Source organism: Cetorhinus maximus, chromosome 15 (genome assembly GCF_964194155.1).
Source record: "Cetorhinus maximus chromosome 15, sCetMax3.hap1.1, whole genome shotgun sequence".
Lineage (NCBI taxonomy): Eukaryota > Metazoa > Chordata > Chondrichthyes > Lamniformes > Cetorhinidae > Cetorhinus > Cetorhinus maximus.
In genome coordinates, this window is record NC_135893.1 from 69,197,283 (window position 1) to 69,211,273 (window position 13,991).

Sequence of the window (13,991 nt, forward strand, 5' to 3'; positions counted from 1 at the left end):
TCCCAGTGGGAAACTTGAAACGACTGTCATAATCAATCTTTGCAATTTGTATGTTTCGAGATGTATTCTTTAAGGCCATTTAAATTCCAATTGAAATAATTAAATGAGCTGCCCGTCCAACCTTAAGGTTGGTGGACAGGCGAAGAGCCCAGGTGGCCTTTGCATTTATCATGAAACCTCATCCACAGGCGGGATGAGGTTTCATGAAGGTTTTAAAACATTAATAAAAATTTTTAATAAAATTCATAGACATGTCCCAGCTCGGACATGTCTTAAACTTTTTTTTCCTTATTAAAATTTTAAAATATCAAAGTAATCTCCCTGAGGCAGATCTGTGCCTCAGGGAGATTTCTGCGCTCTTTTATGTGCATGCGCGAAAGAGTGCAGGCCCCGACTTTCCCTCCTCCCCCGGCTGCACAGGGAGCACTCAGCGCTTCCGGGCACGTGTCACACTAGGCGGGCCTTAATTGGCCCGCCCACATAAAATGATGGCGTACAGCCAATTGTGGACGGCGATCAGCTGCGCGCCCGCTCCCGCCCAACACCCCCTGACGGGGAGAAAATTCTCCCCACAGATTTAAACAGATCCCTGGCAAAGCACACTCTGGACAGCCACATTCAAAATGAGTTTCTTTCAGCTCTGGGTCCTTGTAGACGGCAGCTTGAGGCTTACAGTTTGGAGGCTTTAGATCTTAGAATCCCTCTCCTTTTACCAACAGCCCTCTCTTCCTTTATATGTATTTTCCTCTTTGAATGCTAATTCTCATTATATCACTAGGTTTTTTGAACTTTACCTCTTCTAACAATAAAACCCTTTCATAGCACCAATTCTGTTAGTATGCTTTGGAAAAAATAAACACATTGTTTGGCTTCTTCTGGCTAGGTGTAATATTTCACCCATTCTTTTGAATTCTTTTAAAAATGTAAATTTCTCCCTTTACATTTCACCTTCTAGCTTTCCTATGTTTACCTAATTAACATTTGAAACCCACTTCTCTTCTATACATCAAAGTCTCTAGACCCGCTGGCCTTAATCCAATTAAGATACACACACATAGACACAGACAGCACTAGAACTCTATTTTAAAATAATTTCCAATAACATTGTAGACATTACTATGGCTTCTTGACAATTTGTTTATTACTCAAGGGTGAGTCCCAAGCCTGTGAGTGCCATATCTGAGGTCAATTCTGTCACCTCTCTAGGCACCAGATTGGAGCTTTGTGTTAGAGAGAGACATTTCATCTCAGTAAATGAACACAAATTAAATTGCCCTGCTGAGAGCACCTCTCCCTGCCTAATCAGAACACAGATCATGTTTGTCCAACGCCCCACCCCCACTCACATTCACCCTTTTGTGCCTAGAGACAATCTGAGTAAATAATCAAGGTAAAATAGAAAAGCAAAATTTATTTATTTTTAAAATAGGTTATTTTAAAATTATACTTAAAAATATATTAGAAATAACTCAAGGAGAAAAAGCTAAAAAACAACAAAGGAAAATATGACTTTGGCACAAAAATAATTTGCAGCAGGGATCTGTGAAATGGAGTAATCTGTGGAAGTAAATGCAGTTTCAATAGATTTTTAACATGCTTTATGTCAGTAAATTGTCAAAGCAAGTGATTTAAATGCAGCTAACTTTTTGAGCCTTCATTCAGCTTCCATTGATCACGTAACATTTTGTAGCACATTTCACTTTTCGTCCTGAGTGTAAATCTTGAGTTAATTCCCATTTTAGCACCTTTATGGATAATTGCTTGCCCCATTTACTGCCATTGATGATTACATCTGCAACCCACATTATCACTCGTGACATTCTCCGAAATTGATCTGTCCACTTAGCACCTGTGGGCCATTTTTTGCACAAAGCTCATTTGAAAAGGTTTCGGAAAGGCTTTGACAGAAGTCAGCTGAATGTTAAAAGCAAACTAGGCACAACTTCAAAGCGGAAGGAAGATGATGCTTTGAAGGAAGACCACCTTGTTGCATTGTTAAAATGCTTTTAGAAGCTCCTTGTCAGGAGGGGTGAGCTTTTAACTGCTTTTAACTAGGGTAGGAATTTGGGAAGGGAAGAAGGAGAGCGACAGCGGAGGCAGGTACTTTATGTGCTTTTTCTGAGCCATTTTTCAAATTCTACCCTGAAGAAAGCTCAGTCCTCAGAATTTTGCCCTCGTCAGGCAGGTGGGGGCAGTTAGGAAGCCAACCACCGCCCACGATCGGAGCCGGACCGCGATTTTATGCTGGTGGGCCACTTAAGGCCCGACCAGCATGAATCGCATGCTGCAACGCTCAGCGCTACCTGTGTAGCGGGGGGGAGGAGGGTGAGTGTGAACTTCGTGTATGCGCGGAGATGCGTGGTGGAAAAGCTCCCTGAGACAGCTGTGTCTCAGGGAGATGAACGGTTTTCAAAATAAAAATTAATGAATTTTAAGGTTTAAAAAAACATGTCCCCTCATGTGACTGTCACATGAGCAAGGACATGTTAGAAATTAGAATGAATTTTTAAAAATTTCTTTAATGACGGATCGAAACCTCGTCCCACCTGTGGATGAGGTTTTGCAAGTATGCAAAGGCCACTTGGCCTTTTCGCCTGCCCGCCAACTGTAAAGTTGGATGGGCAGCGAAAATTTTAAATCAATTGGATTGTTAATGGCCATAATAGACCTTTTAATTGTCAGCGGCCGCGCTGCCAACCTCTGTGCGCACCCGCCAACCAAAATATCTCATGAGTGCGTGATGACGTCGGGATGCTCGCCTGATGTCATCGCGTGTCATTTTACGCTCGAGCGGGTCGGGTGCGTGCCTGCCTGCCCAGCAAAAAGCCTTGGCCCGGATTTTGCTAGTTTTTAGTACAGATTGGTTTTGCCCTGAATGTATTTTTTACAGAACAAAATGATGTGATATGGACTAATTTTTATTTCATCAGCCAAGGATTAAAATGTGATTGCATTATTATTTTGAGATAAAAAGGAAAAAAATCAAGTGGTAGGAATCTAAAATAAACAAAAGTGAAGCTAGAAATGTACACGTCCATATTAGAAAAGAGAAAAGATGGGTTAATATTTTGACTGGAGACCCTTTTATTTTATTTACTTTATTTTAGTATTGTGCTGGAACTGTTCTTGATGTTGGGAATGGTTTCTTTCTACATCTCCCAATTATTTGGATGACAGTCAATGCCTGTATTCCTGCATATTATCACCGGAGCTGGGAGACTTGTCAATCAGCCCCAGATAACTTCATAAAGCAGGGGCTGATGGTGAGGATTGCCATGCCTGAACAAACATCAGGAAGCTTACATGGAGATCATAGAATCGTACAGCACCGAAAACCTTTCAGCCTGCTGTACCTGTATCAGTGCAGCATGTTTGTCAGCTGCAAAGCGTTTAGCGTTAGGCTGGTGATTAAATAGCCAGCAGCACTCTTACACATACAAAGAGTCTGCAAACTTTGGCTCTTTCCAGTCTAGTCTGTGTCTATGTTCTTCGGACTTGGGCATGGAAGTGTTTTCCTTTGAAGAAGAGAGTTTACACTTCATATCTGGCAGACTGGTAGAAACTACTTTGTGTGGACTTCTGAGTAACTTGATTCAGAGACATCCAGCTAATCAGGAAGAGTTGTTGCAAAGTACCGTTTTTAAGTGAACTCCCTCATTGTTCTATTTTAATATTTTTGCTGTAGTAGCTCTATACGTTTTGTAACATAATTTTCTATTTATATGCTTTTGCCTGATGAATATTTTCTGAATGATCAAGTAAAGGCCTTGCCTCATTCTCTACGATCAGTTAGCCTGTGTCAAGTGAAAATACAGAATTCTGCGTGACTGAATACGACATGCTCTCAACATATGACTGGACATCAGACAATTAATTGCTCCCTAGAAATTGTCTTTTCTGTTACTATTTGAGTCTTCCTAATTTTATTTAAAAGCTGTGACGAGACTGGAAAAATAAGGAAGTGCCTTAAACAGCATCAGATGCCTCTCCTGGTGCCACAAAAGTATTTCCAGCCTGCTGCCAGTCCCATTTTCTCATGATTAAAACATTTCATTTCTGATATAATCAAGAATTAAACCTCCTCTCCTTATGGTCCTTTCTAAAATAGAGTGCCATAAACTTAACCTAGTATTCTAACTGTGACTTAACCAATGATTTCTATAGGTTTAGCATTACCTCATAACTTTTGCACTTTATGCCCCTTTGTATAAAACTTAGGATCCCATATGCTTTATTGTACAACACTATGGCTACAGTGATTCTGCCCCCCAAAAACATATACATTTTTTGTTGTTGTCATGTTTTCACCCTGCAACTGGTTTTATCAACTTACAACAATCATGTATCAGACTAAGATTAAAAATCATGGCTCTGAAATTCTAGGGGGGTTGTACTGCTGTCCCACTGGAACTCCACCAGGAGGCCAGTGGAACCCTCAGAAAAGAAGTATAAATGGATAATAACAGCTCTACACCATTTCAGTAGGAATTCTGCCAGTCATCACCAGAGATCATAGAAATAGTCATTTCTGCCAGTTATCACCAGAGATCATAGAAATAGTCATTTGGTAGTACAGAACTTGACTATTGCTGAAAAAAGAGACATGTCAAAGCTATTCAACTTGCACTCATCAGGACACTTCGCATGAATACCAATATAAGGGGAAAACAATTTATACTGTATGTGAAGAAAGTGCTGATTGGTTGGCAAGTGGACTCTGATTGGTAAAGCGTTGCCATGGAGAATGCACCAGGGATGGTGACTGACAGTTAACTGCCAAGCATTGTTTGAAATTTAACCCAATGCTTTGCCCTGAGGAATAAGTCAGTGAATGGCTGTTACTTATTTTGTTTAGCTGAAACAGGCGTACTATATGTACATGTTCTTTCTGTCTGCAAAGAACAGGGCCCTGTGTATTAATAGATGTAGCTTCCAGTACACGTAAACGTGCCACACTGCAAGCCCGACTGGCAATCTTAAATTGGTTGACAGTGTAATTCTTAGCACACTGAGGATTATTTAGCAAATGTCCAATCACAGAATCGCATCTAATGTTGGACACTGTGTTTTGAGTTTTGCAGGCACAGGCTGGTTGGGTACGGTCTGTACCTTGCCCGTTGTGAACAGCAGCTGGGGCATGCTGTTTGATGTGGTTTGCCAGTCTTAGGGAGGTACAGCCTATATACCTAGCATCACACTGGCACTGAACTTCATATACCACATTACTCCTTTGTGTGATAGGCAGAATATCTTTTTGGCTTGACAGCAGCATCCTGTTAGTGGTGAATACTACTTGTGTTGCTATCTGCATAGTAGCGGCGTGAAACAGCTAGCTTCACCTGTTACCCAAGTTTTTGAGATACCTTACCTTTCCAGGGTAATCTGAGGTAGACTGGGCACTTTTCAGGGCCGAAAGTGACAGCCTTAGGCCCGTTCATGAGTTCGCATGATATACAGCGCGAAATGATCTGATCAGGATAGCTGTTATCCTGCAGGATGCCTTTGATGTGCCCAATTTCAGCATCAAGCTTACATGCTGAGCAAATGGCTCAGGCCCTTTTTTTTTTATTCATTCACGGGATGTGGGCTTCCCTTGGTGGGCCAGCTTTTATTGCCCATCCTTAATTGCCCTCGAGAAGGTGGTAGTGAGCTGCCTTCTTGAACTGCTGCAGTCCATGTGATGTAGGTACACCCACAGTGCTGTTAGGGAGGGAGTCCCAAGATTTTGACCCAACGACAGTGAAGGAATGGCGATATATTTCCAAATCAGGATGGTGAGTGGCTTGGAGGGGAAATTCCAGGTGGTGGTGTTCCCATTCATTTGCTGCCCTTGTCCTCCTAGGTGGTAGTAGTAGTGGGTTTGGAAGGTGCTGTCAAAGGAGCCTTGGTGAATTCCTGCAGTGCATCTTGTGGATGATACACACTGCTGCTACTGTGCGTCGCTGGTGGAGGGAGTGAATGTTAGTGGATGTGGTGCCAATCAAGCGGGCTGCTTTGTCCTGGACAGTGTCAAGCTTCTTCAATGTTGTTGGAGCCGCACTCATCCAGGCAAGTGGAGAGTATTCCATCACACTCCTGACTTGTGCCTTGTCGATGGTGGATAGGATTTGGGGAGTCAGGAGGTGAGTTACTCATCGCAGGATTCCTAGCCTCTGACCTGCTCTTGTAGCCACAGTATTTACATGGCTAGTCCAGTTCAGTTTCTGGATTGGCCATAAGACCAATCTTATAGCGTGTGGAACTGTAAGAATCCCAACGCGTATACTGACCAGTGAAGGTAAGCTTGCGATAGACCGTGGTAGAGAAACCCTGGCAGATTTCTGAACTGGTACGTCAAGGAAGTTGTACCTGTATCTTTTGGCACTGAAAAATGCCCAGTCTACCTCAGGTTACTCTGGAAGGGCAAAGTATCTCAAAAATTTGAGCAACAGGTGAAGCTAGCTGTTTCACGTTGCTACTATGCAGTAGCAACATGAGTGGTATTCGCCATGAACAGAATAGAGCTATCCAATTGGCCCCACTCCCCCATTCTTTCCCCATTGCCCTGCGATTTTCTTTCTTTTTCAAGTATATATCCAATTTCCTTTTGAAAATTACTACTGAATCCACTTCCACTGCCCTTTTAGGCACCCAGATGAGGTCAGAAGCTAGGAATTGTGTGACAAGTAACTCCCCTCCTGACTCCCCAAAGCCTGTCCACCATCTACAAGGCAGGAGTGTGATGGAATACTCCCCACTTGTCTGGGTGAGTGCAGCTCCCACAACACTCAAGAAACTTGACAATGCCCAGGACAAAGCAGCCCGCTTGATTGGCACCACATCCACAAGCATTCACTCCCTCCACCACCGACACACAGTAGCAGCAGTTGTACCATCTACAAGATGCACACAGGAATTCACTAAGGCTCCTTAGACATCACCTTCCAAACCCATGACCACTGCCATCTAGAAGGACAAGGACAGCAGACACATGGGAACACCACCATCTGGAAGTTCCCCTCCAAGTCACTCATCATCCTGACTTGGAAATACATCGCTGTTTCCTCACTGTTGCTGGGTCAAAATCCTCAAACTCCCTCCCTAACAGCACTGTGGGTGTACCTACACCACATAGACTGCAGCAGTTCAAGAAGGCAGCTCATCATCACCTCCTCAAGGGCAACTAAGGATGGGCAATAAATGCTGGCCCAGCCAGTGAATCCCACATCCTGTGAATGAATAAAAAAATGATAATACACTGCACAAAAAAAAGTCTCTTAATCTTTTCTCTGGTTCTTTTGCTTTTTATCTTAAATCCCTGCCCTCTGATTCCAGACCCTCTGCCTGTAGAAACATTTTCTCCTTATTTATTTAATTATATTTCATTACATATTTATATTTCATTATTTTGAACTGCTTTATTAAATCTCCCCTTAACATTCTCTTCATTACAGAGATCCATCCCAGCTTCTCTACCCTCTTCACATAACTGAAATGCCTCTTCCCTGGTATCATTCTGATAATTCTCTCCAAAGCCTTGACATTCTTCCCAAAGTGTGGTGCCCAGATTGACCATGATACTCTGTCTGAGACCTTTATTGCAGTCATTTATAAAGGTTTAGAATTACTTCCTTATTTTTGTCCTTATTTAGAAAAAACAGGAATTTCATATGCTTTTTAAAACATTTTATTAGCTTGACATACTGCTTGTCTCATTACAATAGGAGACAGAACGAATCCTTGCGAAATGTCAGAGCCCATAAAGTTAATTCATGAAATGATAAACTTTGTTGTACAGAATACTCAATTGTCCAAAACTCCACTAAAACATTTTAGGAACTAATTTTAATTCAGTTACATTCTGTTCAAACAATTATGCTTAGCAGTTAAACATCAATAATTGAAATTTGTATCTACATATCCTTGTTAATTATTTATTTACACAAGTCAACTTTTAAAATAATGAAGTAGAAATGTTCAGCAGTTGTTTCCCATTAAAGATGCATTTTAATTGGAAAAGAACTACAAATATTTTCAACTAAAATCACGTTATTTAAAAGTCATGAGTACGTATACAAGCTTCACATGAGACAGAAAATCTGCATCATTCTCACATACATCATTTTCACTCAAGAGGTGCTTTACCTTCTCACTAATTAACACCCTCATGCACTGTGATGATGGTAAAATGTACATTTGTTGTATTGGGTCAGATGAGCCTCTGCTCATATTTCAATTGTGCAGCTTTCAAAATTACATTAAAAGAGATTATTATATTGCTGTTGCAGTACACCTACCACAAAGTTATAAATTCTAGGGAAAACCCGGCTTTCTCAAATGGTGAGTGATCTGAGCCATGGCACGAGCATTTTCTTGTCTTACTGTCATGAATGCTAATATATCACAATTCTCTGTAGCAATAGCACTGTTCTCTCTTTGGGTGGCTGACAATATTTTTCAGCAATCAGAATGGGAACTCTGGTTTTGTATCAATATTTCGTCGTATAGAAATGTTTGAAAACTAGTGCAGTATAGATTAACCCTGGTCCAGTACTTCCACCTCCTAGCAACCTACTCAACAGGTTATCTATCTTTTAAAGAAGCATATTTCGTAGGCAAACTTGAAAATGGATGTGATTATATCATTAGGGAATGTATTTACAAAAGATGTACAGCGCAGAATAGGCCATTCAACCCAACCAGTCCATGTTGATGTTTATGCTCCACTCGAGCCTCCTCCCATTTTTTCTCATCTAAACCTACCATAGTAACCATCTATTCCCTTCTCCCTCAAATGCTTGTCTAACTATCCCTTAAATGCATTTGTTTTATTTTCTTCAACCACTCCCTGTAGTAACGAATTCCAATTTCTTACCACTCTTTGGGTAAAGAAGTTTCTTCGGATTTCTCAATGGAATTTCTTGGTGACTATCATATATTCATGGCCTCTAGCTATGCTTTTCCCTTCAAGAATTCTGCCACTTGTCCCCTGACCCCACATTGTCTAATCTTATTCAGTAGTCCATTATACACTTTATCAAAGGCCTTTTGAAAATCTAGATAAATTACGATATTGCATGACCGTTGTCTATCCTTTCTTTTACCTTCTCAGAAAAATCAATTAGGTTAGTCAAGCAAAGATTTCCCCTCTGAATTCCATGCTGACTATTCATGACTATATTTCTCATTTTTAGATGTTCTTCTATTCTCTCCTTTAATAGGGATTACATTAGTTTTCCTACCACTGACTTTTTAAGCTGACTGGTCTGTAATTCCCTGGAAGGTGGCAGAAGGTCACTGACTCCGTGTTGGAAAGGATTAGGGCTCAGAAGAAGCCCTGGGAGCCATTTATAGTTTGGTGTAGGTGAGATACTGGAGCTTGGTGAAATCCAGGGGCAGTGCCAGCTCAGTGAAGCTAGCCAGCTATTAAAGAGCTGAAATTGTGCCACTAAGTAGAAGCTGGAGTGAAGACTTGGAAATCCAGTGGTTTGGAGTCTCGGGAGATGAGATTAAAACCTTGAGAGGTGTGCAATCATTGAGGCAGTCTGAGTTGGGAGTGGCTTTGAGGGAATTCAGAGGTTTGATCTTTAAAAGTGAAAAGTTTGGAGACCCTTGTCTTGAATACAAGAACTACATTAGCTATCTGCCATCTTATTCTAATGAATGATTAGATATGAATAGTAATGCTTCTGGTACCTCTTCCCTGGATTCTTTTAAAGCATGTGGATCCAATCCATCTGAACCAGGGGATTTGGCTCCTTGTGTTTGCTTAGTTTGTTCAATGCATCCCCTCTATTTTAAAGGTACTTATCTCATTACTCATCTCATCAATATCATGTCTACCTGTTCTGTCTCCCTGGTAAATATTGTTTTACAATAGGGGATGGTAAATGCTGAGCTTCGCAAATCCCAAGGGGGAAACTTGAAACAGCTGCCACAACCATTTTGCAATTTGTTTTTTATTTTGCGATGCATGCCTTGAATTCAATAGTAATAAGTCCATCAAGACTCAGAAGTATTTATATAAAACTAAATTAAACATTTATTAATAGAAGATTTTAAGCACATACATAAGTCTACAAATTACTACTATAATAACTCCTAACTCCCTCAATTAATCTAGCTCCCTGTTACACCTCTGTTAAGGCAACAGTAGAAACAAATAAATTTAAACAGACCCAGGCAAAGCACACAATACCCTGGACAGTGATATTTACAGTGAGTTTTCTTAGCTTCAGTCCCTGTAGACAGCAGCTTGATGCATAGAGGCTGGAGGCTTTTCACACTTGTGTTAGATCTTAGAATTCCTTCTGTCTTACACATAACCTCATCTCTTTTATATATGTTTCTTCCTTTTTAATGTAAATTAAACTGTTCTAATATGTCTTTGCAACTTTACTTTTCTCATAATATAAATCTTTCATAGTACTCATATTATCAGTAACCTTTGGGAAAAATAAACACACTGTTTTGGCTTAACTTCTTATGGCTAAGTATAACATCTTACCATCTTTATGAAATTCAAACTACTCTGGTTTATCTAAAAATGCAAATTTTCCTCACACCTTAAATTCTAAAACTTAAGCCATCTTTACGTATGTAGCATTTCAAACCTAGCTTCCCTTTTGATCACTCAAAAGCTCCAGATTAGCTGTCTCTAATTCAATTAAATCACCTCACACACACATCCACACAGAGAAAGTAATCCAAACCTCACTATTAACCTACCTTTACAACAAATCACAATAAAATTATGAAAATGATTATATTTTCATGACAATACCAAAATGAAATAATTATTTAGTATTTCTGCCATCTCTGTATTGTTACCTGTAATATTATCCTGTCTATCCCATAATCGTTCTATTCAGGACCAGACTCCGAAGTTTTTGTTACAATCTGTTAGGGGCCAGTAACTTTTTGTTTAAAGTAGACAAAGCATCAGATTCAAGACTCTTCCTAAGGCCGGGTTTTTCCGGCCCCATCGCGGGAAGAACCACCACAGGAGATTCAATGGCCCAGCAAAAACCCCATTGCTTTTCGGTGGGACCAAACGATCCCCACGGCAGGCGGGGCTGGAAAATCCCGCCCTAAGAGAATAAAGCCACAAGATTCCATGGGCTTTAAACAAACAAAAATCACCTTTACTCTACAAGTTCAAAAAGATGAAACGATTTATAATATCTATCTTATACTCTAACATTCAGGGTTAATATGAGGTACATGTGAATTAACAGGCAAACTGTGATTGAACACATCACACTGTACAATAAATGGCAAACGTGACCAAGACACATCCCATGGATTTCTCAGAAACCCACCCTGACATCAATAAACACCGTGACTCAACCAATCTCATTGAAACTCCTCATGGACAAGGGCTATGCACAAAGGACGTGGCTGATTTCACTTGTGCGGTGGCCTCAGAGTGCAGCAGAGAGAAAGTACAACAAGGCTCATGCTACAACTTGCACCTTGGTGGAGCAAACCATTGGAATGTTGAAATGACCGGTGCCTGGACTGGTCTGGTGGAGCCATGCAATACTGTCCAGAGACGGTGTCACGCACTGTCGTCACCTGCTGCACCCTTCACAACCAGGTGCTGCAATGGGGAGAGGACCTGGCTGAGGAGGAGATGGAGGAGCTGCACATCTCTTCTGATGAGTAGGACGTCAATGGGGATGAAGGTGAGGAGGTGCTCAAAGGCAAGGATGACAGCGATGAGGCCATCGCACTGTCTGGGGAAGGCAGGCGCGCTCGGGAGGCCCTCCTATATGCTAGATTTGTGAGGATGATGATGACGTGCAGTGAGGAGACACCATAGATCTTCACATTGCATCTCTGAACATTTGACTCCTGTCTGGCTGATGGCAGCACACATACCCTCTGTGCTAAGGCTTCTGTCATGGAGACGTAGTGGATGCCCATCGTCCCTACATTCCAGGAAGATGATGACGACACGCAGTGGGGACACTCCATAGATCCTCACACAGCTTATGTGAATATCTGACTCCTGTCTGGCCATTGGCACCTCACTTGTGCTCTGTGAACAGGGTCATATCATGGCGATGCAACTTTAACTTCTCCTGATCCTATGGCATCCTTCGTGTGCTGAACCCTTCAGGACCACACTTATCACCAGACACAGATGCTGACGAGATGGGGGGGCCAGCTGCACCTCAAAGGTGCTGGGAACACACAGAGAGAATGACGAAACTCTGTGCCGCCAGCCCAAGACATTGCGGCAGCAATGATAAGCCTTATCGAGGTGCAGGCATGACTATGTAACCAGTCATGGTGAAGGCACACCTTCAGTGTGCAGGGAAAGTTGCACAAAGCACAGGGAAGCAGCCTTGGACTGAGATACTTGCCTTTATCTTGTGCAGGGACCAAGGTTTCACATCTGAGTAACATGAACACTGCTTATCAGAACAAGGAGTCATAGGCAAGGAGACACTCTTGGGAGTTTATTAACAAAGTGAACATCATGTAAAAGTGATTAACACCTGTGCCCAGGCTGTGCAACTACATCTTCTTAACCTTCCTAAACCTGCCACTATGGCTTGGTGCTGCTCCAACATCCACAGCGGAGGTGGAGACAACCTGCTGACTACTACGCCCTGTCTGTGATTACCTTGCCGGGCGCCCTCTGGTGGGCCAAGACCTGCTTTCAAGGACCTGCTGTTTGGCAGTGGCACCCTCCTTGGCCTGTGGTGCTGAATTTGCTGGAGTTACAGGAATGGGGATTCGGATGGGTCTGACACTCCCAAAAGTCACCTGGGTGGATGGCCCTGAGGTGTCAAGCAGCTGCTGCTCCTCCCTATGGGTATCTGAGGGCCCCTGGCTGACTCCTTGAGAAGAAGGGGAAGCTGGAGTGAGATAGAGCTGCCTTACATCCATCTCATGTTGACACTGTTGGAGGTCAACTATTCCGTCAGCGATGAGTTCAGCCCACGTGGTAGTGCGGGACCGATGTCCTGGACCACGGTCTCCATGCCGGCCGCCATCCTACCAGTGTTGACCTCGTTGCGTTGGCATGCCGGGACTATCACCTCAGACTGAAGGCGGATGGACTTGTCCATCATGCCTTGCAATCTGAGGAGTGCAGCGGACATCCCTTCCTGATGTTCCTGAGCTTGCCTTTGCAGCTCCAGCAATTGAGGTATGACCAAGTCCAGAGGCTTGTCATCTGACTTGGACTCAGCAGATTTCTGGTCTCTAGCACTCCTCCAAGCGCCAGAAACCTGGGAAGTCCCTGCCACCACCTGCTGTGGTGTGATGTGTTCACCGGATTGTGACCTTGAGGTAACTCCAAATCTTGGTCCCACCGAGGTATGTGTCTCTACACTGGTGGAGGGTCTGTGTGACGGGTCTTCAATCACGGTTTCAGCAGATTCCTCTTCTGAGGTGTCTTTGGGGCTTGAGTCAAGGAACTGGATCGTGGACCCCCTTGGCTGTTTCCCAGATGTGCCTGCGAAAGCGAGGAGAGATGATTACAGCATGGCAGTGGCCTGTGAAACAGGACACATCACTCACAGCATGTTTGTCTGATAGATGTTGCAATGCTGGATCCTCACTTGGTACAGCACCGTCGACCTAACCATCAGCACAGGAACGGCCCAGATTGTCGCCGGCTAGTTGGATGACTCTATTTTCAAAGTCCGTGAGGACCTTGATTTCAGGTATCATGCCACCAGTCTGCAACCTCTCCCTTTTGTTGTGTGCCAGCTTGTCCTGTATGAATACAGATGGAAAGAGTGTAAGCAGGATGCCTGCCAAGCCATATAAGTATCCTGGCATGTGTAGGAAGTGAGTGGTATCATGGACGGGATGAGGTCAATGAAGGCGTGTGTGAGAGAGTGACTGGTGATGTCCCTTGAACTGACAGCAAGTGAGATTCCTGTGGATATATGATGGGTTTGTGAGTGTGTGAGTTGAGAGTGATGAGAAGAGTGACTTACTCTGGTGGAACGGAGAAGATCATTCATCCTGTTTCGGCACTGGATGGCTTT

General features: G+C 42.7%; 1 protein-coding gene across 2 annotated transcripts in view; it reads left to right on the plus strand.

Annotated features, from left to right (window-relative positions):
• The window catches only part of sdk1a (sidekick cell adhesion molecule 1a), a 950,103-nt gene that overhangs the window by 627,311 nt on the left and 308,801 nt on the right, over positions 1–13,991 (plus strand). The window lies entirely within an intron of this gene.